We start from the raw sequence: 20,741 nt of genomic DNA on the forward strand, positions 1-20,741 counted from the left end.
ATTCAAGCTCAGCAGTTTCTCATTGGAGTCTGCAGGCCAGGCCCAACAAAGAAAATAACAGAACGCCACTAGCTGTCACCTTCAGCCCCCAACTAAAAACCTCTCCAGCGCATCATCAAAGATCTACAATCTATCCTGAAAGATGATCCCTCACTCTCACAGATCTTGAGAGACAGACCAGTCCTCGCTTACAGACAGCCCCCAACCTGAAGCAAATACTCACCAGCAACCTCACACCACACAACAAAAACACTAACCCAGGAACCTATCATTGCAACAAAGCCCGATGCCAACTCTGTCCACATATTTATTCAAATGACACCATCTAATGGACCTAATCACATTAGCCACACCATCAGAGGCTCGTTCACCTGCACATCTACCAATGTGATATATGCCATCATTTGCCAGCAATGCCCCTCTGCCATGTACATTGGCCAAACTGGACAGTCTCTACGCAAAAGAATAAATGGACACAAATCTGACATCAGGAATCATAACATTCAGAAACCAGTAGGAGAACACTTCAACCTCTCTGCACTAAGTAACAGACTTAAAGGTGGCAATTTTGCAACAGAAAAGCTTCAAAAACAGACTCCAATGAGAAACTGCTGAGCTTGAATTAATATGCAAACTAGATACCATTAACTTGGGTTTGAATAGAGACTGGGAGTGGCTGGGTCATTACACATATTGAATCTATTTCCCCATGTTAAGTATCCTCACACCTTCTTGTCAACTGTCTAAAATGGGCCATCTTGAATATCACTACAAAAGCTTTTTTTCTCCTGCTGATAATACCACATCTTAATTAATTAGCCTTTTACAGTTGGTATGGCTACTTTCACCTTTTCATGTTCCCTGTATGTATATATATCTTCTTACTATATGTTCCATTCTATGCATCAGATGAAGTGGGCTGTAGCCCATGAAAGCGTATGCTCAAATACATTTGTTAGTCTGTAAGGTGCCACAAATACTCCTGTTCTTTTTGTAGATATAGACTAACACGGCTGCTACTCTGACAACTTTAGAAGTGTATCTCAGGGAAGGAAAGACAGAGGTGGTTTTGAGCCACCTAGTTTTTCCAGTCCTGGGGTCCCTGACACCATCTCCTATGAAAAACAGAGCATCCTGATGATATGGTGGCTGTCAGTAGCCCACAAAGGCAACCCAGCATCCAGGAGTCAGCCAGGGCTGGGATACACCAGCCTGGCACATGGGAACAACTGTGTTCAGGTACTTTGCACTACTGGAATGGTGCAAAGCAACCTAACTGAATGGAGAATCTGGCCGATTGTGTTAGGTAAATATGTATGCACCAATGTAAGGAATTATCACTGATGTTTTCCTTTGCTGTAGATATAAGGCTGAATGAGGGAATACAGTACAATCATGAACACAGCTTTAATAGTTCTGTTTTTTTTCTATTGTATGATAATTTAATAGCAGCCCGTTTTAGAGACTTTCTGAAAAAATTAAATTAATTCTAATTTTACAGGGCTCTTTAGGTGACATCTTTTAATTTTCACCTTTTCTGGGAGTTTTGTTGCAACCTAAGATTTAACTTACAGTAGGTTAAATCCACGTTTTTAATGAAGCACTTCTTTCTCTGTTTTTTGTTGTTAGACCACATGGGATATGTTCTATTGATGTGTGGGGAGTTATGATTAGATGAGAATATACCTCTGAGGAAGCTCATATTATCACACATAAAACATCAGAAATTGCAGAAATGATGTTCACAACTATGAAAAAAACAATGGATTTATCTGAGTTTTTCCTAGTCACACAGCAGCATCAGTACAGTAGTTAAGGCTGTCTGAGAGTTTGCTAGGGTTTATAGTTTATTAATAAGGGCAGCTGAAAATAAATTGATAAAGCCAGCTGAAAATAAATGTTCCCAAATCAAAACTGAATTTTGATTCAAACACGTTCATTACTATTTTGTGTTTACTTCGTATATTTCATGATAAAATTCACAATTATCAGCTTGCACTGTATTGGCTATTTTGATAAATTATGTGGCATTTTTGTTCCCTAGATAGATGACTTTGGAACTAACCAACACAGACTGAACAGCAAATATTATAACCGAATACACAATTTGAAGTTCGTGCTGTGTTGATTAATTAAGTTGGTCACATGAGTTATGTGTTCCAGGTAGTAACTGGCACAAGTTTTAGTGCAAATTGTGAATTTTATGTTCACTGTTAATTGTTCAGAACCTGAGGTTCAAATAATCTTGAGGCCACAAAACATTTGCAGATGAAATTTGTGAATAATGTAGAATAGCAAATAAATCTCTGAATGTTGTGGTCTGTTAAGGTAAAATTATTTATTGCGAATTATTCTCTCACTTCATATTTTGACACAAATCAATGAGGGCTTGATACTGCACAAGAAAAATTAATGGGAGTAGGATCGAGCCCCACAAAAGTAGCATAGTTATGAGTGGACTATACTTTTCCAGTAATACCCATGTTTCCTTAATGCCACCTAATGGATGACATCTTAATAAATTTTTGAATGCCACTGCATCTAAATAATGGAGGACAAATGATGCAATACATGTCATCTTTGACTCTTGGTTTCTGGTATGTGCTGTTTCAACAAAAGTATTAAAGTAGATTATGGTGGGAAAACGTTACCCAAATTCAGTTTTAAAGATCTATCATGTTTTGAAATCCTAGTTCTTTCCTTTTTAGTCATTGTCAGAGCAAGGAAATTCTAACTTTTACAGTGTTTCAGAATAGGCACAAAATTAAAACAATCTTAATTCCACACAATTTGTTTTAGTCAGTGTAGACTGAAATCCATTAAAAGCCCCATTACAAAATTAAGGACTATTGTAGTCTGTACAAAAAGCAGAGAGTTTTCCTTAATGAATCTATTGTTTTACAGTATCTATTCATTAATGGTTGTATAGAAAATTACTGTACTGCCTGAGAATTGCATAGTGAAATAAACTGCACACACATGCTGTAAGAATGGTTCCCTCTGATCTCCTTGCGGTCTCACGAATCATCAGATGTTCCTCTTCTTTGTCTCCCTTCTTTTTTTGCAGACAGGATCGCTGAAACTGCAACTTTTTCTGAGCAGGGCCTTGACGCTACACACAGCCCTCCACTGATTCCAAGCCCAGGGATCTACCCGTGCTAAAGTTGCAGGATTGGGGCCTAAAGTCTGTTTAATAATGAAAGCCTCCAATGCCTACATATGAGTCTTTTTCAAGAGCATTTAAAAAGAAATCAAAGTGAAATATGGCATTATCTACTTGGACGTAGAGAAGTGCCCAAAATACACTGATCATATCTCAGCATATGACTTTAAAAATGCTCACATTCTACCCATGGGGTCAATTGCAAGTAAGATTTTCTTCAAAGTTGGTCAATAGCAAATAAAAATAATTAAAAAATGAGACTGTCCTGTTAATACTATGAGCCAAAGCAGGAAGAAATGGAAAAACCCAGTTTATGCTTTCTCTAAGTTAAATCACTTATCCATGTTTTACCAGCCTTTATCAGAGTTTGTACACTTGCTCCAATTAAATTATTTTTCTTCAGGGAAACTTGCGAGGCACTTACATAAATTCTGTTAATTTCTAAGTAATGCAGTCCTGACAATCACTTAAGACAAGATAGTTGATACTGCTGTCAGGAAAGACTCTTTTTCAAAAGAATGTTTTTATAGAATATCATTGTGACACTTTGCTCAGATGGATGTCTTTAGCAGAATTTGATTAATGTAATGTAATAAAAGAGATGCACACTAAAGTGTCTGTACATGTCTTGTTAAGTATGTTTGATTCATTGTATGTAGTTCTCCTCACTTCTTTTCTCTTTCCTCAGTTCATTTTTTATCATTTCAATAATATATCTATAAATATGAAAAAGTTGGCACTTTCAAAGTCTTTGACATATATGGCTATTAATTCATAACTCTAAAAAATTGTATCTTTCAACTTGTCATTTTAAAACTTGTACAGTTTATTACAGTAAGTAACCTGTGTTGGAAATTAGATTTTGAACTTTAGCAAGGAGATAAATAAGCTTGTGGACACAGAAGTTATGGAGAAGATACCTAGATACAGTAATAAAATAAAATCACATGAAAAGATCACTTACTTGAAGATGATAATTTCAGAGCTCCCTGAGGATCACATTAAGATCATATATTGGAAATGGACTGCAAGTTTAATGCCAATAATTTTAATTCCCAAAAGTTTTACAATACTTAGGTTTTTTTTTTTTTTTTTTGGTCAATTGTGCTTGTCTCATCCCCCAGGTACTTTACATATATTAAAAGCACAGTTTTTAATGAATTACATCAAATTACTCTTAGAAAGACTTCAAAAAACCTTCTCAGCCCACTTGCCATCTCCACCTTTTCTCAATAAATTTCCTGTAGCACAGGGAAAACCTGGGAAATCATAATATCCTCATGACTCTATTTATGACAACATTTTAGAGTAACTAGGTTACTTACTTCCCTGTTAGCTAACTGAGTCATGAGGATATAATGATAGTCCTTAACATACTTGGTTCCTGATTCAAACTTAATTTTTTATATTAAAATAACCACTGTGATTCTTCCCTGCTGAGGACATCCTGGGGCTTGTGGTAAGGGCTTCAGTAATCCTTTCAGAGCAAGTGTGACAGGTTGTTGGGCACAATGTGACCCCGGCAGACTTAAGAGTGAGGGCTGAAATGGTAGTTGTGACTGGGGTTTCTCCGTATTGTTTTCAGACATCATAAAGCCAATTTGGTTGCTTGTTGTAAATGTTGGGCTCTAAGGGCTTGTCTGGACTAAGAAGATGTGTTACTGCTTCATTGTGGTTTGACTGGTGGAAACTTCTAATCTAGTCACTCTACCCCAGTGCAAAATGGAGCATGCACCCAGTGACATACCAAGTTACATCACACAAGTGCAGCACATCTACACTAGGGATTTCCACTGGCATAGCAACACTGGCCTAGCTATACTGGTGCAAAAATACCTAGTGTAGCCAGGGCCTTAGTGAGGAAATAAAAGCCTGGCAGAAGAATATTACTACCCTATTTTGTTTTGATGTTACACCCGCTGGATTATGCCATTTGCCTACAGGATATTGAGAGTTGATATCCTGAGAGTCAACATGCCACAATGCAGTGCACTGAGGAGAATGAAAAGTTTATACACAACAAACCTAGAGAGGCGACCACATTAAAAGCTGGGTGGTTTGGAGTGTTTATGATAAAGCACAATGACAGACGGGAGGTGGGTTTGTTGGCAGAAGAGAAAAAGGAAGTCATGGTTGCCCATCCAGGAGTGATGGAAAACCACACAATGTAACTGCCAAACAGGTTTTCAAACCAGCAAGTGTCTGAGCATAACACAGCAAGTACAGGAGATGTTGTGGGTAAAGAAATGCAAAATCAAAGCACCCAAATGGGGGCAAATAAATTAGCCATAGGAAACGGAAGGTGTGAGTGGTGGGGACTCAGGATGTAGATAGTACAATGTGCAGTCCTGTCTCTGACACACTTATGGTTTGCTGTGCTCTGGGTGACAGGCTATTACATTATCTGTGGATGCGCTTGTGGCAGAAGCTTGGTCTCAAACTAGTATGCTAGTCTGGGCTTGTGTTAGGTTAAACCACATAGCTTATTAACTCATGTCCTTGAAACACTATGGTTGTTATTCATTATACAGTCACAGTATCAGACAGAGATGCTGGGGTTCAATCTCAAGACCCACCACTGTACAGTATTTCCCTATGGAAAACCATAGACGACAGGCATCACTGAAAATCAGAACTCATCCCTGCGAGCCCAACGGTATGTGATGGGGGTTGATTGCTCTTAAAACAAAGCTAAATCCCCAGGATACATGAGAAAGTATCATACTTCTAAGCTGTCTCTCTGTATGACTAGATGCAACTGGGCAATTTCAGCAATGTGGGGTCTAGAAAAATATTATGGGGAACTAAAAGGCAAGAGAAAAAAATATGAGAGGGTCAGGCACTAAATCATTGTAGAAATTCCCTCTCACCCCCCAAACACACACAAAAACTAGGCATGCTTTAGACACTCCTTATTCCTACACAGGAAAGTATATGGTCCTGCAAAATATGTGAAGGTGATCAATGAACCTGCTGTCTGACCATAAGTCCTTTCCTTTTGTTAATTGGTTGCATAAATAAGGCACAGTACTCTTGTAAACATTAATAAAACTGTATGTCAAAAGACTCAACTGCACTGATTCATGTCAGCATGCACAAATCTTCTTTAGATGTGTTTCTTCACTGGAGGAACCTACAGTTTTGCCAGGCCTGAATTTCAGAGGTGTTGACAATCTGCCACTCCCAGCACCTTGGAAAAATCACACCTCTACTGTATTTCCATGAAATTTTCTTAAATTAATTTTAACAGTATGTATTCATTCAAATATTTGTTAATTAAACTATTTTTGCACAAAACCACTAGTTATTTCATAATTACTGTTTTTCAAACCTCACTTTTCAGAGAATTGCTGTTCCACCCTCGCAGTAGAAAGAAAAGAGAACAAAGGGGGAAAGCAAAAGTGAGCCAGACTGCTAGGAAAGAAGAGCTCTTATTGTGCTGATCAATATGTCAGTGGGTGACCGACTTGGATAAGTTTCTAGAATGATGGCAGAAAGTAAACAGCAATAAAATGAATAAAACAAGCATTTATTAATAAGACCACCACCACCCAAGTAAGCAGGGGTAACAGTGCACCATAGTGCCAATCACTTTGGGGTTGACTTCTCAATTCAGGTAAATTAGAATAGCTGCATTGATACCCATAGAACTATGCCTATTTAAACCAGCTGAAAATCAGTTTGAGGATCCCTCTAGGAACTCACTTTCTCCCACCTTACTTCCCTTGATACTGTTATCTACAATAACTTCTATATGTTTAGGGCAGGGCTTTTATATAGCAGTAGTGGCCAGACTATGACTGATTTTTGTTGCACCTGTGACACCTTAAATTAGCTACAGGTAGGCTGATTTAGGCCCAGTAGCAATTAGTTGCCAGGAAATCACTCACACAGTTACTCTCTTTCCCTGGTGTTAAACAGGGGAGAGAAGGCTTTTCTTCTGTGAGGTAAGACTTTCTACTTCCTTGAGCTGAAAAAGAAAAGGAGAAATAACCTATGTTTACAATGTTACATAACTAGCTAATTCCTTAAATAAGAAAACAGAAAATTCAAAAAGGAGAAATAAGAAAATGGATTTCCTTTCTACTCTGCGGAAAGATTGTAGACATTTAGGGTTTGACTCTGTTTTTGCAGCAAAGAATTTAAGCATATCCTTAAATATAAGCGAGTAGTCCCATGGAAGTTAATGTGTGTTGGAGGAAATCATTAGGGCTATTCTGTATGCTTGAAGTTAGACATGTACTTAATGGCTTTGCTGAATAGGGCCAGAGATGCTTAGATGTTTGTATGCCTGAGTCCTTTGAGGGTAGAAGACAGTTAAATAGCACTAAGGCCCTGGCTCAAGTGAATAGACTCTTGCACTGATATAGAAACCCATTAGAATCACTGGGGCTTTTAAGCAGGTGCAGGGGTCTGCCCATACGAAACTTATTGTAGGGCCATGGTCTTTGAATGTTACATACATGTATTCATTGTTACATACATGCTCACTTTTGCTTTCCCCCTTTGTTCTCTTTTCTTTCTGCTGCAAGGGTGGAACAGCAATTCTCTGAAAAGTGAGGTTTGAAAAACAGTAATTATGCTCTGCTCTCAAGGTCCTTGAATAATAAGCAAGGGGGTAGCTAAGAAACTTGTCTCCTGAGGGACTTCTGTTCCCTGTTCACAGTAAAACAGGAGGGGGAAAAATCTTTACCTTCTCCCTGACTGCTCCAGCACCCATTATAAAAGCAACAGCTTAGGTATAATTCACTTATGTACAGGAAACCCTGTACTACTAAATATAAGCTCAAACTGGACAAAGCCTATTTGATTGTTGAGTCTTTTCCTCTGTGAAGACAGAGGCTATATCTTATATCAGACTGAAAATGGATGATCAAGAAATGATCATTTACTAGAGAGAGGGAAAGACAGTTTTGTTTGCTGCTTGTAGTAAATGTTCATAGTGTTGATGTACAAGACCTTAAACAATTTGAAAAATGAGGAAGGGGTGTTACAGGGTGTAGAACAGGTTCTGGAGAAAGGGGTGTGGGCTGTGCTGGAAGCACAATAAGGTCAGGGCTGAAAAATGTAACTTTATGGTAAAATCCTCTTTGACAATGGGGTTTCCTTCCCTGTTTCTTTAATGCTGACCTCTGACTTGTCATATTATCTTCCAACAAGAAGAAAAGTGAGAATTAAAAAAATAATGGTAACCTCCACCTTCCACATTAAACAAATAGCTAGGTTTGGTTTTTAGAAATAGATTGGCATCACTCCATGGTACTGTTCCTATGCATGTGATGGAATAGGGCCTGTGACCCCAGTACACCACCTACATGATAGGTGGTATTTTTAATTGTAGATCCAAGGACCACATTTCCAGTCTCTCTTTACCTCCCCACAAAGCAGGGCTCCGTAGAGAACATGTTCAGCTCACCTCCATGGCATGCCAGAGTTGCAGAGTTCTTCCATGTACTCACCTACTGTGCAGCAGAGCTGCTGCATTTGCAAAGGGTTGGTCCCATTTGCTCCTAAATGAAATTTCCAAATATTCAGTTATCAGGCCTCATTATCTCTTCCTGGAAGGTAAAAGTCTTTACTACCTTGATATAGTTCAATCTTCAATTTAAAAACAAAATTGTTATGTAAAAGTATGTTTAGAAAGTAAATTTTATTAGATTAAGTAATTAGTTTTGTAATTGAATCTTTGGTGATGTGTTTATTTAAGAAATATGCCTGAGTTTATATATGTCAAATGATTTACATATAAAAACTACATCAAGTGATTCACATATAAAAATGACATAATTGCTATTAAATTTAGCAGCCATATGGATGGCGAAGAGAGCTGCTTTATTGGCTTCAGCAACTATTTTTTATTTCTACCTACCTAATGTCAGTATTTCTGTTTGTCAGCAGATAAAACACTTATGTGCAGGAAAATAGTCTCCAAAACCTAACATACAGAGATTTAATGTTAATATAGGAAGGGAAGTGCATAATCCAGAAAAACAAGAAAAACCAAAAATTTGGTGTTATTGTGGAGCTGAGAGAGGGGTTTGTCATTTTTATCAATGAGACTAAACACTAGTTCTTGCAATATGTGCCATGTGAGATTTTATTGCTTTCTGTTATTTTTAGTACTAGAAGAGAGATTAAATGAAATCTGGGATTATTTCAGACAGTGTTAGAAATGTGCTATAAAAGTTCATCATCAGCATCAGGCTGACCCAGTTGGATTTTGCGGCTTTAGGTATTCCTCTATGAATACTCATACAATTAACTTATGACTGAAGAACTTTATCTTGGATGGATGATGAAGTGGGGAGCAGTAAATATCCCTATTAATATGGGGATTTTTCCCTCCGATGGTATTAATTTCTCTAGGATTAAATGTAGTGGTACCAGTTTTTGATCATGAAAAGACCCATGTGCATGTTGACCGTTACAGAGTTGAGTTGACCCACTGATGTGTGTGAAGTTCCACACATGCATAAGTCTTTGAAGGATCAGGGACTCAGTTTGTGCTATCTTCTTTTCAGCCTATATTAAGCGTTGGCTTTTACAAGAACTAAATGAGGTAAATGTAAATTGATTTAGCTTCCCTGTTTTGCTTCTTTTCTTCAGAGGAAGAAGATTACATCTTGTATCTGATTAATTAACTGCTTTTATAGCGTTTAAATCTTTATTTACATTTTAAAAATTAATGGGCTCAATTTGGCTGACTTGACTCATGTTAATGATTATAAAATGGCACAGCTGAGTGCCTTCTGCATTGGTCACAAACCCAGACACACGCATGGAGTCAAGAAGGCTTAGATCTTTGTTAAAAGAGAGCGACTGTAGCATGGCTCTACAATCAACCTTCAGTTGTTGGAGAAAGTGAAAGCTCTTCCTTGCTTCTTCAGGTGTTGAAGGCCTCCCTTGCCTTTATTCAAGGTGGATTTTGCTGATTCAGGTGTTGGCCTTTGTCTTTCCTGTGTGCTTTGCTGAGATGGGTCCTCTGTCATAACACTAATGGCTTATACTTTTGGAAAGGTGCTTGAGGTGATGTGTGGGGAAGAGAGAAGAGTGTCACTAAATTCACCACAACAGCTACATCTGAAGTGCTAGTCATACTAGTGGCAGCAAATTAATGAACTTTTCGCTCTGGCCCTTATTGTAGCAACCTGGTAGGGTGAGTGGAGACTGCAAGAACCAGTGTTAGGAGCTGTTTTTGTGTGCTTCCTATTTTCACCTTGTTCTGTATTGACGGAGTGGAGAGTAGCTTGTGTGTGAGAGAGCAAAGCGCATTTCTAAAGAGGAAGAGCCCCCTCCCCCCCCCCCCCATATAATGAAGAGTTCAGCTGAAATAAGTGGGGAATTTTTTTTTCTTGCATGCCAGATTTCTTGCCACTTTCAAGCTAATCCTTTCAGTTCACTTCAAAATAGTCACTGAAGTAGCTTAGAAAAAGAGAGGAAAAAGATCTTTGATATGCTAGATCAACCAAAAGTTTAAAAAAATCTCTCTTTGTATCTGCCATTTATAATGCAAATCTCAAGTTAGCATTTTGGGCTCACTTTGCTGGGTTCACTGAAGTACCTCAGCATACAAAGAGTGAGATACAGAGGGAGATCCCAAATGACAGAGTGTTTTTGATAGTTCAATAATAAATAAAAAAGGAATTTAAATCTTTTCATTTTTTAAGTACCTTTCACCTCCTGTGTGTGTGTGTGTGTGTGTGAGAGAGAGAGACTATTACTGTATATTAGTTAAAGACATTGAGCCATATCATTAGCTGATGTAAATCAGCAAAGCTACATTAATGCCAGTTGAGGATCTGGCCCATTGAGTCAGGCATTTCCAGCTATCTTCTATGGATTAGAGAAGAGAATGTGTATTAACAGTACATGTTTGGACAGAGAACACCTGAATAGGCCCCTGGCTTGCAAAGAAAACACATTTTAAAGGTTCAGGTTCCATAAAGAATACTAGCTTGATTTTTCAAAGGTGCTGAGCATCTGCGCTCCCATTGGCTTTGATGGGATTTGTTGGTGCTCCATATGTATCTCCTGCCACATTTAAAAAAACCCAAAGCTAACTTTACTGTGACTCCGCTGACTTCAATAGAGTTGTATCAGGAATGAATCTGCCTGCTGCGTTTTCACTGGAAGATGCAAACACGTTTATACTTTTATGAACAGGAAAAGGAATTTCATTAGCAACAATTTAACTTCTATTGGATACTATGCATTGTGTGTATTTTAAAAAAATTCTTTGGGTAACTTCACAAGACCTGTAGAAATAGAGGGGATAGAATCACTTTTAAATTTCTGTGGTCTCCTTGGTTTTAACCCTATTACATTCCCTAGCTCTGTTCTACGAAAGGTACATACAGTATAAAAACACGTTTTTGAAATGCCAGTTATTTGGTTTTCTATTGGAGCTGCATCGATTTCCAAAGAGACCTTGTAGTGAAAGTGACTGAAAATCATGATGGACCCTACCCTGCCTTCCTAGTGCATTCAAAGTTCCTATTACTATAATTTTATTAAACCAAGATTCAAAAGCTGAAATCAGGATGTCACCCAAAACAATGCAAATGCCCAATTTACTGAACCTCATTATCTCTTGGTGTGAGGTGCTGTAAAAATGGATTTGAAGACATGGTCCCTTCCAAACGAAATCCAGATTGTAAACTCTCTAGGGAAGTTTCAGTGTGCATGGATAATCAGTCCTTTATTGGTAAACTCTTGTAAATTCCTTAAATGTTTACTGCATTTGCATGGAAAATGTTGATATTTATATTAAAGCTGTATGGTTTTAACCCTCTTGCTGCTCTCCACTGCACCTGCTGTGTTGTAATTATCTATATCATGCTGAAATTGCTGGTGTCTTTCATTAGATGTGGTGCATATGGTGGCTCAGCAAGTGTGGTTCTACTAGGACATATTTAGTCTGGTCTGTAACATGAAGATCTTATCAAATATTCCAAATGATGTTTGTACTCTATTTTTTTACTTACGATTGTAATATTCTGCATTGACTTAAGAAATTAGTAGAATAAAACACATCTTGAATCATACATTTTTAAATTTTTATTTCAATCTATAAAACAACTCCCTATCCAGAACTCTGGATACCCTTCACATACGTTTTAAATCAGTATGACATAGGAGTTGCACAATAAATAGTCCAAAGGAACCTCATAAAAATGTATTCCTTGGCTGCTGAATACCTGAGGCTGAAACCCAAGCATCAAACTCAAGTACCCCTTTGCTACTATGCTGCTGCTTCTGGAAATCTTCACCCATCTCATCCCAATAAAGTGCATAACAAGCTGTGGTGGAGGAAAGAAAATGAGCCAGTAAATCGGATCTTTATGTTCAGAAGTTTTGATTATTTTGTTGAATCTGGGAAATGTTTGGATTAATGTTTTATAGTCTATCAAAAGCTAAATTGTCACAGATGGCCTCGGCATAACGTAAAGACAACGGCCTGATCCAAAGCCCATTGATGCCAATTGACTGCACTAGATTGTGGATCAAGTTTTATGAGTGTGCAACCTTTAGTGTGGTAGGACATTTAGAGACAAACATAGGATGCATCTTAAATTCAAGGTTCAACATTTTCCATTTCTACCAGTCTGAAAAACTCTTAATAAATCTTAAAGCTGAACTTGATTTTAGACGTACGTTGAAAATCCCTAAAATGGTTACCTCTGAATTCTGTTTCATACATAACGTGAAAACCCAGCATTCACAGCTGACAATCCTGACTTGCAGTGAAGTCTCAGGAATGTGCTAATACTTCATGTACGTTCTGTCTTTTCAGGTGTAGGAGCTGACACTTCACAATCATTGGGCTTCTGACAGAAGGGTATTTTTGAAACACTGTGATTTAAAGTACTGCTAGACTGTGCTGTGGGGAAGCCTGTAATACTTCTACTGCCTGTACCAGGCTATTAGGGAAAAACTCAGGGGAAAAATATAAATAAAATATGCCCAAGCATGCAAACCAATGATCTGTATGTTAAGCCTATTGGCACATACAGGACAATTTTATTGCATGACCTACTGGTTTAAAAACATCAAAAATATAAGTCAAATCACTTGAAGAACTGCTGTTTAGTGAGTTAGAATGAATGAAGTCTTTAGTGAGTACAAGCTTTCAGATTCATTACTTGCTTCTCTTCTAGTCATGCCCTATACCAGTCTTAACTGCCCCAGGCAGTCTTTTTGAGGACATTTGACCTGCCAATCATATTTCAGAAACTACTGATATGGTACTTGCTGATTTAGTTTAGATTCCAAACAGGCTAGCTGCTGGATTACAGACTAATGACCCATCAGATGCTAAAGGCAAAGGCTTGAAGTGCACTAGTGAATTAAGCTTCAACATTGTCTGAAGGGAAGAATTTATTATGCCATTAAATTTGATTCAATAAGTTTCACTTCTTTAGATATATTGCACTAAGTAAAAAGTAAGAAATTAATGTAACTAAGAGTGTTGCCATTTTTCATTTTATTCAGGTAATGATGTTTAGGTATAGCACCAAGGGACAATATTTTGTTAAATTTTAGAAATATCAATAGGAACGATAGGTTGGGAAAACTGTGCATGGCTGACTAACCAACCATGGACTTCCACAGACTAGGTTCAGTTGAGTGTATGCTTCAGTTGGTAAATACATAGGAAAGTGAGGTTTGCCTGATCTGATGATACCCTAGGTGAGGTTCCAGGGGGCTTTCCATCAAATATCAAAGCCTCAGAGGTGTAAAGATATTATCAGGAAGTTACAGATGGCACTTGAGGTTTAATGTGAAACTTAATATAGACACATAATGAGATGAGTCAAATGAGGATTTCTGCTTGATTCTCAGATGATGTATAGGAATCTGAAGAAAATCCCATAATATAAAGATCATTCTGAAATAAAACAAAATTAAACATTTGGTGTTTTCTCTGTCTACATATGTCTCATGGTTGCCTTATAGCAACATATAAAATGTTTATAAATAATAACAAAGATACTTAGGAAAATAATAGGATGCTTGTCTTTAGCTTTTGTCATCATTCACAATGTTTGATAAAGCCTTCTGAGGTTTTAAAAGACATTTAAATGTTGTAAAGGTGATCATGTTATCAGTGGAATAGCCAAAAATTTTATGCTTTCTAATATGTGAAATGTAAGTATCAGTAATGCAGTATTTTCTTCTGCCATTCTCCTATACTAGCGGGAGTGGGAAGATAACAGGGTTTAAAAAAAAAAGTGGGGAATGGTGAGTGGGGAAGCCTATGAACCTGTTTAAATGGGTTGGACCCTAGTATTAATGATGAATAACATTATTACAAATGTTATATGTTGCAGTGAGACACAAATGAACCGCTCCGCTAAAGACAGTAGGTCTGGGATTAGGATTTTTCATTAGAACATTTTAATCACATTAGTACAATCCATAATCAAAGGGAATATTAAATAGTCTAGACTCAAAATTAGAATTAACCTAATGGACTGAATCTCTTTTTTTCCCTTTTATAATCACTCATTTCCTAAAAGGTGGTAGCTGTCCTGGTGAGCCAAGGAGTGGTTAAAAGTTACTCTGATTTATACCCATACCTAGCTCTAACTTTCTTTTTTTCTTTTTCTTTTTCTTTAAATCTACATTCTGGAAAGACAAAAGTTCACTTTGACTTTTCTAATGAATCTATTTTTCTGTTTTGGTCTGGACCATTAAGAGAAACTACAATTATGTCCATTTAGATTTTCCCCTTAGACTAGTAGTAAAATACAAATTTATATAATTCAGCTGACAACCACAAGCTTTGCTGTTTGTCTGTCCATTCAATAGACTCTCCAAGAAAGGCAAGTCGGTACCAGCGATCTGCCCATTAGGCTGCCAGGAAATTCCATACTGCTCTCGAAAAACTGTCGGTGCCAACGAAACATCACACACAGACACATGCACCCCCAAAATAACTTAAAACAATACACTGTATTGATGTTTAATTGATCTGTTAAGCAAAGCTGGTTGTATCCTTGTTTTTGGATACAAATGTGCACAATCATTTGCCTCCCAGCTTAGTGAAAACTCTGTAGTCCTCCTTCATTTCCTCATGGCTACCAGGATGTCTGTGAGAGTATTTTTGATTTAATTGGTGAACGTTATCTGCCTGTAGTACAGACTGTAGCAAAGAGCAGGGAGTTGACTGCACAACCTGCTTGTCTGTGTATGTGGAAGAAGGTGGAGTTTCATGTAGTACATCATCTCTAATTTGCTTCTGTGATTCCAGGTAGTCAGGACCTTATTTCATAATCACATTTAACAAATAATTCCAAATCCACCTTTTGTTTTACTGGAAAAGTTGTTATTGTTTCAGAACTAGGATGCAGAAAACAGGCATCTTATCACTAGTGGATTTATTCAAGTGCATGTCATGTTTTTCTACACAGTTCACCCCACCACTACTTAAATTATCCACTCTATATCCTGGTGGTTAGGGCACTGGCCTGGCATGTCGGAGACTAAGGGTATGTCTACACAGCAGTTAAACACCCACAGCTGACTCAGGCTCATGGGGCTCGTGCTGTGGGGCTGTAAAATTGCTGTGTAAATGTTCAGGCCCCGGCTCTGGGACCCTGCAAGGGGGGGACAGTTCCAATGCTTGGGCTCCAGCCCAAGCCTGAACATCTAAACAGCAATTTTTAGCCCTGTGAGCCTGAGTTGGCTGATCCGGGCACAGGTTTTTTTATTCCAGTGTAGCTGTACCTTAAGGTTCAAATTCCAGATCGTCTGCCTGATTCAGAGTGATGCGGGATGAAAAACTCCATTCTGAATCAGGCAGTAGGGGAGAGACTTAAGCTGGGTCTCCACATCCCAGTCCAGAGCCCTAACAACCAGATTACATGGTACCTTCCCAATGGAAAAGCTCGGGTTTTCCTTTGAAAACCGACATCTTGACACAACCGTGTTTGAATGAAACTTTCAAAGGAACAGTGTGGAACAGAAACAAATCTTGAAATCTCAAAAGTTGTCACAAAACAGTTATAGTCCTTTGGTCAGCTCCAGTGGTGATGTCCATTTTTATTACAGGACAGGCCATTTAAGGCCTAAACTCCAAACTGACAATTAGAGATACTGTTGACAAGCATTGAGCTAACTGTCCTTTTATTAGCCACCTCCATTAAAAAGCTGTTAAAAGACCAAGACTTGTAGGTAAGATAACAAAAATTAAACAATTACAGCAGGTGTTTTGGAGAGATGCTGATTATAACACCCTTGCCAAAGTGACAAAAAAGCTGATCGCTTAAGTTGTATGTAGCTTTTGTCTTCCTTTCGTGAGTGCATTTAGAGTATCCGATCCCGATCAGGGCCTTGGGTTCCATTGCAATATGCATAGTATAGGAAGGAATCTCTCATCGGAGTTTAAAGCAGCCCCTGCAGAAGGACAAGTTATGGCTCAATGAGCAAGTAATAGAGGTAACTGACATTCAGTGGGCCACAGTAATCCCTGGTATAGCTGTGCTTTTTGGAATGTGTGACAACTTGGCCAGTGCTGGTCGGGGGGGGGGGGGGGGGGGGAGGAAGGAGGGTCATTAAAAAGGGTTTAAAAATATTTCTTGCTCTCTTCAGAAAGTAATTTTTTTGGCTGGCTCTATAGTTTGTTGAGGGGGAAGAAAAGAGGGAAAAGAATCACACACTATTGTCCAAAAATGTTCCCTTTCCCCAATTTTGGACTGCTTTACCAGTGACGCCTTGAAGAAGAATATCACTCCTACCCTCCACTATCTCTCAGCTGGCTCTTTGCTAATTTCAGCATCCAGTTTTAAATTAATTTCCGAATTTTAAAATTCTCTAGGGACTTGCTCATGGACAGTTAGAGACATCTCCTCTATTTCTCCTCCTGCCACCCTAACCCCCATCTAGTCCTCTCTCCCCTTCCATCTCCTCCCACAGTCTTGCTGCCATGTGGGCCTCTGAAGCTTGTTACTTGGAATAACCTTCCTGTAGCTCTCCACATCCTCGACCTTTTTCCATCATATTGGAAATATTAGTATTAAACCCTCCCCTCTCCACTCAGTCTTTTCTCTCCTTGGCTTTGAGTCTGAACATAGAAATGGGAGCCTGAAGCCGCTCAGTTCAAGCACCACCTCTGCCAAGTGACTTGAGGCCCTGAAACAATCATTGTCTGTTTCCCTATCTGTTTAATGGGAATAATACTTAACTAGCTCATGGTTGTGCTGTAAGGAATATTTAACATGTGTTAAGTGATAAATAATTATCCGTGTTATAGCGAAATGTCGTCTTATCAATTCAATTTCTATCCACTGCTGATTTCTGTAATATATACTTGCCTGCTGTCTGGTAGAAGTATTAAGTAAGTGATGTGAAGTGGTTTCCTTCTGGTGTGCCCCCCCCCCCCCAGATATTCCCCAGACTGGTTGATGGGGGTGCAGATGTTTATAAGAGCAGAGATAGATAGAGGTTAGTATCTACGAGCTTTTGAAGCCATATATTTTATAAATACAGTCAGAGGCTGTTGGAACAGTGAGAACCAGAAATGCTGAGTGCGTCTATAAGCATACAATGTGCTGGCTGCGTGGATAGAGTAGTTTGACCAAAGAGAAACTTATCTATAGGTTGTGCTCTTTGTTGCTTAATATCCATCTCCATTCAGACCAATATTGCAGCAGCCTTATATACTGTGAATAAAAATTAGGTCCAGGGTAACTAATATTTGTGCATTTCTTCTGTCTTCTACTGCTGAACACGTTCTGGAAAGGTAATTGAGGAGCATGCCTTAAGAAGGAAAGTGATGAAACATCCTCCCAAACTACTTTTTCTGTTCTTTCTATTATTATTTATTATTTGTATTTCTGTAGAGCCGAGAAATCCTAGGAATGGACCCCATTGTACTAGGCACTGTACGAATGCAGAACAAAAAGATGCTTTCTGCCCCTCTCAATGACGAAAATGTAGCTGCTAGCATGCTGATTGTGTTGGGTTTGGTTAAGGCAATATCAGAGGGAGTCTTTAGTGTCCGTGCACAGAACTGATTTTTAATAATATAGCACCTTCCTGTTGTGCATTCCAAAGCACTTTCCAAACATTAATCCTGCCAACTGCCTGGTGAGTTTAGGGAAGTATTATCCCCATTTCACAGAAGGCACAGAGTGTAAAGCTGGTGGGAAATTTTTTCTGGAAAAGACTTTGTCTCTTGACCGTCTTTAGTTAAACGACTTGCTGAAGATCACTTGCTCAGGGAGTCTACAGCAAAGCCGGGAAAGAATCCAGATTGTGCGATTCATTGTTCTGTGCTTCAGTAGCAAGATCATCCTCCCCTTTGAAGGGACTGATCCTGAGAGACACTGGGGCCTGATATTTTGCCTTTCTTCCTCAGTTCTGTTTGTCAATTTCTTAATTAAAATCACTCAAGATATTAAACTCGCCCTCCTCTTACAATCCTGGGGCTTTTATGAAAACATTGCTCTTGTTTGCCAGCTGGGTTTTCTTTCCCAGCCCTACTGTACTCTGTTTTATTATCTGTCAGAATGTTGCATTGGGAGGCAAACTAAACACATGGGAACAAGCTAAAACAATAAAAGTGTTTTTCATAGTGGCTGGTTTTAATTTCAAAAGGGGAGTCTCAGTTACCTATTCTATAATGCTTCACTTAATCTCAGGTATTTCAGGTAGATTAATAGCATGCTGTAGTATGTCCAGTGTGAAATCAGTGATGCGGTATGTTACCTTGGATGCAATAGGTACAAGGTACAAACTTCAGTTAGCAAAAGTTTCTTGTTTGTCTCTCCCTTGCATTTTAATTCATACCTTTGGTAAATTTTAAACACCCTTAGCAAATCTGGCAGGGTTTCTAATACAACTGCAAAATTCCTGTAAAATACCTGTTTACATTGAAAATGGGAATCATTTATATTTTGTAAACTTGCAGTGAAGTGCTATGAACATTTATCTAAGCATATACTAAAAAATTCAGAATGTTTTATTTTTAAAGTAGTATTTCATCAAATACAAATACAAGACAAAGTACTGTGTAGCTTTCACCTGTCTATCTAAGGTACTTATGTGGCCTTTATTGCCATAGTATCTTAGCACCTCACAGTCTTTGCAACACCCATGTAAGGCAGGGAAGTTCTATTACCCCCATTTTACAGAGGCTAAGGGACTTGGCCATGGTCACACAGGAAATCTGTAAGCAAAAAAGAAACTGAGCCCCAGTCTTCTGAGTCCTCAGCTAACACTCTAACCACTGAACTATCCTTTTTGTCAGATTTTCCCCTCCCCCCTTTTTCTTTGAACATCAGAGGGGAAACTGGAAACTATTCAAAACAGACATTTTCAGAAGGATAGTGGGTCTGTCAGCTTTAGACCATGTGAGTCCAAGTGCTGTTTTGGTTACACAACAGTAAACACATTGTTCTCAAAAGGGTTGCATTGGTGTAACTCTGAGGAGAATTTGGCCAATCAAATCTGCAACGTTCAAAGAATAGGAAAAAAATGGTAATAAAAAGGTGTGATGTCAATTTTTCATAATATAGGCAGATATGAACTTGTATAGACACAGTTTGGCCACCATAGCATAGACATGCATATATAATCATAATTGGTCTAATTACATAAGTAGTATCAGGAAGTAAAGTATTGAAATGTAAGATATGATGGGGATTTGTCAGTAAATGAAGCCTCATTTTGTTGTACACTTTGTCTCTCTAAAATGGGGAGAGAATTTATCTGGATTAGATTAATCTGCATTCTCTCTAGAATCAATTAATTTTTCAGAATTGTACTGGTTTGGAGTGTTTGATGTTACTTGTTATCTGCCTAGGACTGGATTGAAACTATCAAATTCTTATTACAACAGCTGGATCATAACAAAGCTATTCAGTGAATTAGTAAATCATTGCTTTGCAAACCACCGTAATTGCAGCAGTTGTATAGTTTGATCTTAACAGTGTTAGAGTAGCTATTACAAACTTTTGGAGCAATGCTAACCTTATCTCTCCACTTCCCTCCCCACCAAGGAATAATCCAACACCACACCTCACTCTCCACTGGCTTACACAAATTTTACAATGATCTATATTCATACTGGTGAGAATCATGTCTTTGAAATCAGTGTGTGAGGACAATCAGGTCCCCAAAGTGTGGGATTTTTGAAGGTGCTCAACACTGGCCCCACTCTATATGTATTAAAGCCAATGGTAAAACTCCTGTTGACTTCAGGGGGAGCCTGAGTTAGGCCAATGCTTAGTACTTTTGGAAATCATACCCAAGGTGTCTAAAATCACTGTATTACCATCACAATAGTGATATGCTATTCTGGCTTTTTGAGTAGACATCCTGTGTGTAGACATGCAGCCAGCCTGCCTGTGCACCTGTGTCTGAACCATGATGCCTGGCCCTCCATTTTAGGACAATAATAGTTTTGGTTTCTTGAATACCACTATTCAAAACCACACACACTAAAAATTATATTTTGCACCTGCTCTATGTACCAGTTTATATTTGCTGCGTTGAAATAATTTTAAGATTAATAGAACAATTTATTGTCATATAGGTTGTTTTGCAACTGGGAAAACTGAGATACTAATAAATT

At 38.3% G+C, this 20,741-nt stretch overlaps 1 long non-coding RNA gene across 1 annotated transcript in view; it reads left to right on the plus strand.

Annotated features, from left to right (window-relative positions):
- Window positions 1–6,869: 6,869 nt before the first annotated feature.
- Window positions 6,870–20,741, plus strand: part of LOC135974242 (uncharacterized) — a 64,382-nt gene continuing 50,510 nt past the window's right edge. The window contains exon 1 of the long non-coding RNA XR_010591466.1: window positions 6,870–7,110. This is a non-coding gene — a long non-coding RNA (uncharacterized LOC135974242). The remainder of the gene's footprint in view (window positions 7,111–20,741) is intronic.

The sequence above is a fragment of the Chrysemys picta genome, chromosome 11, assembly GCF_011386835.1.
Source record: "Chrysemys picta bellii isolate R12L10 chromosome 11, ASM1138683v2, whole genome shotgun sequence".
In the NCBI taxonomy this organism is placed as follows: domain Eukaryota; kingdom Metazoa; phylum Chordata; order Testudines; family Emydidae; genus Chrysemys; species Chrysemys picta.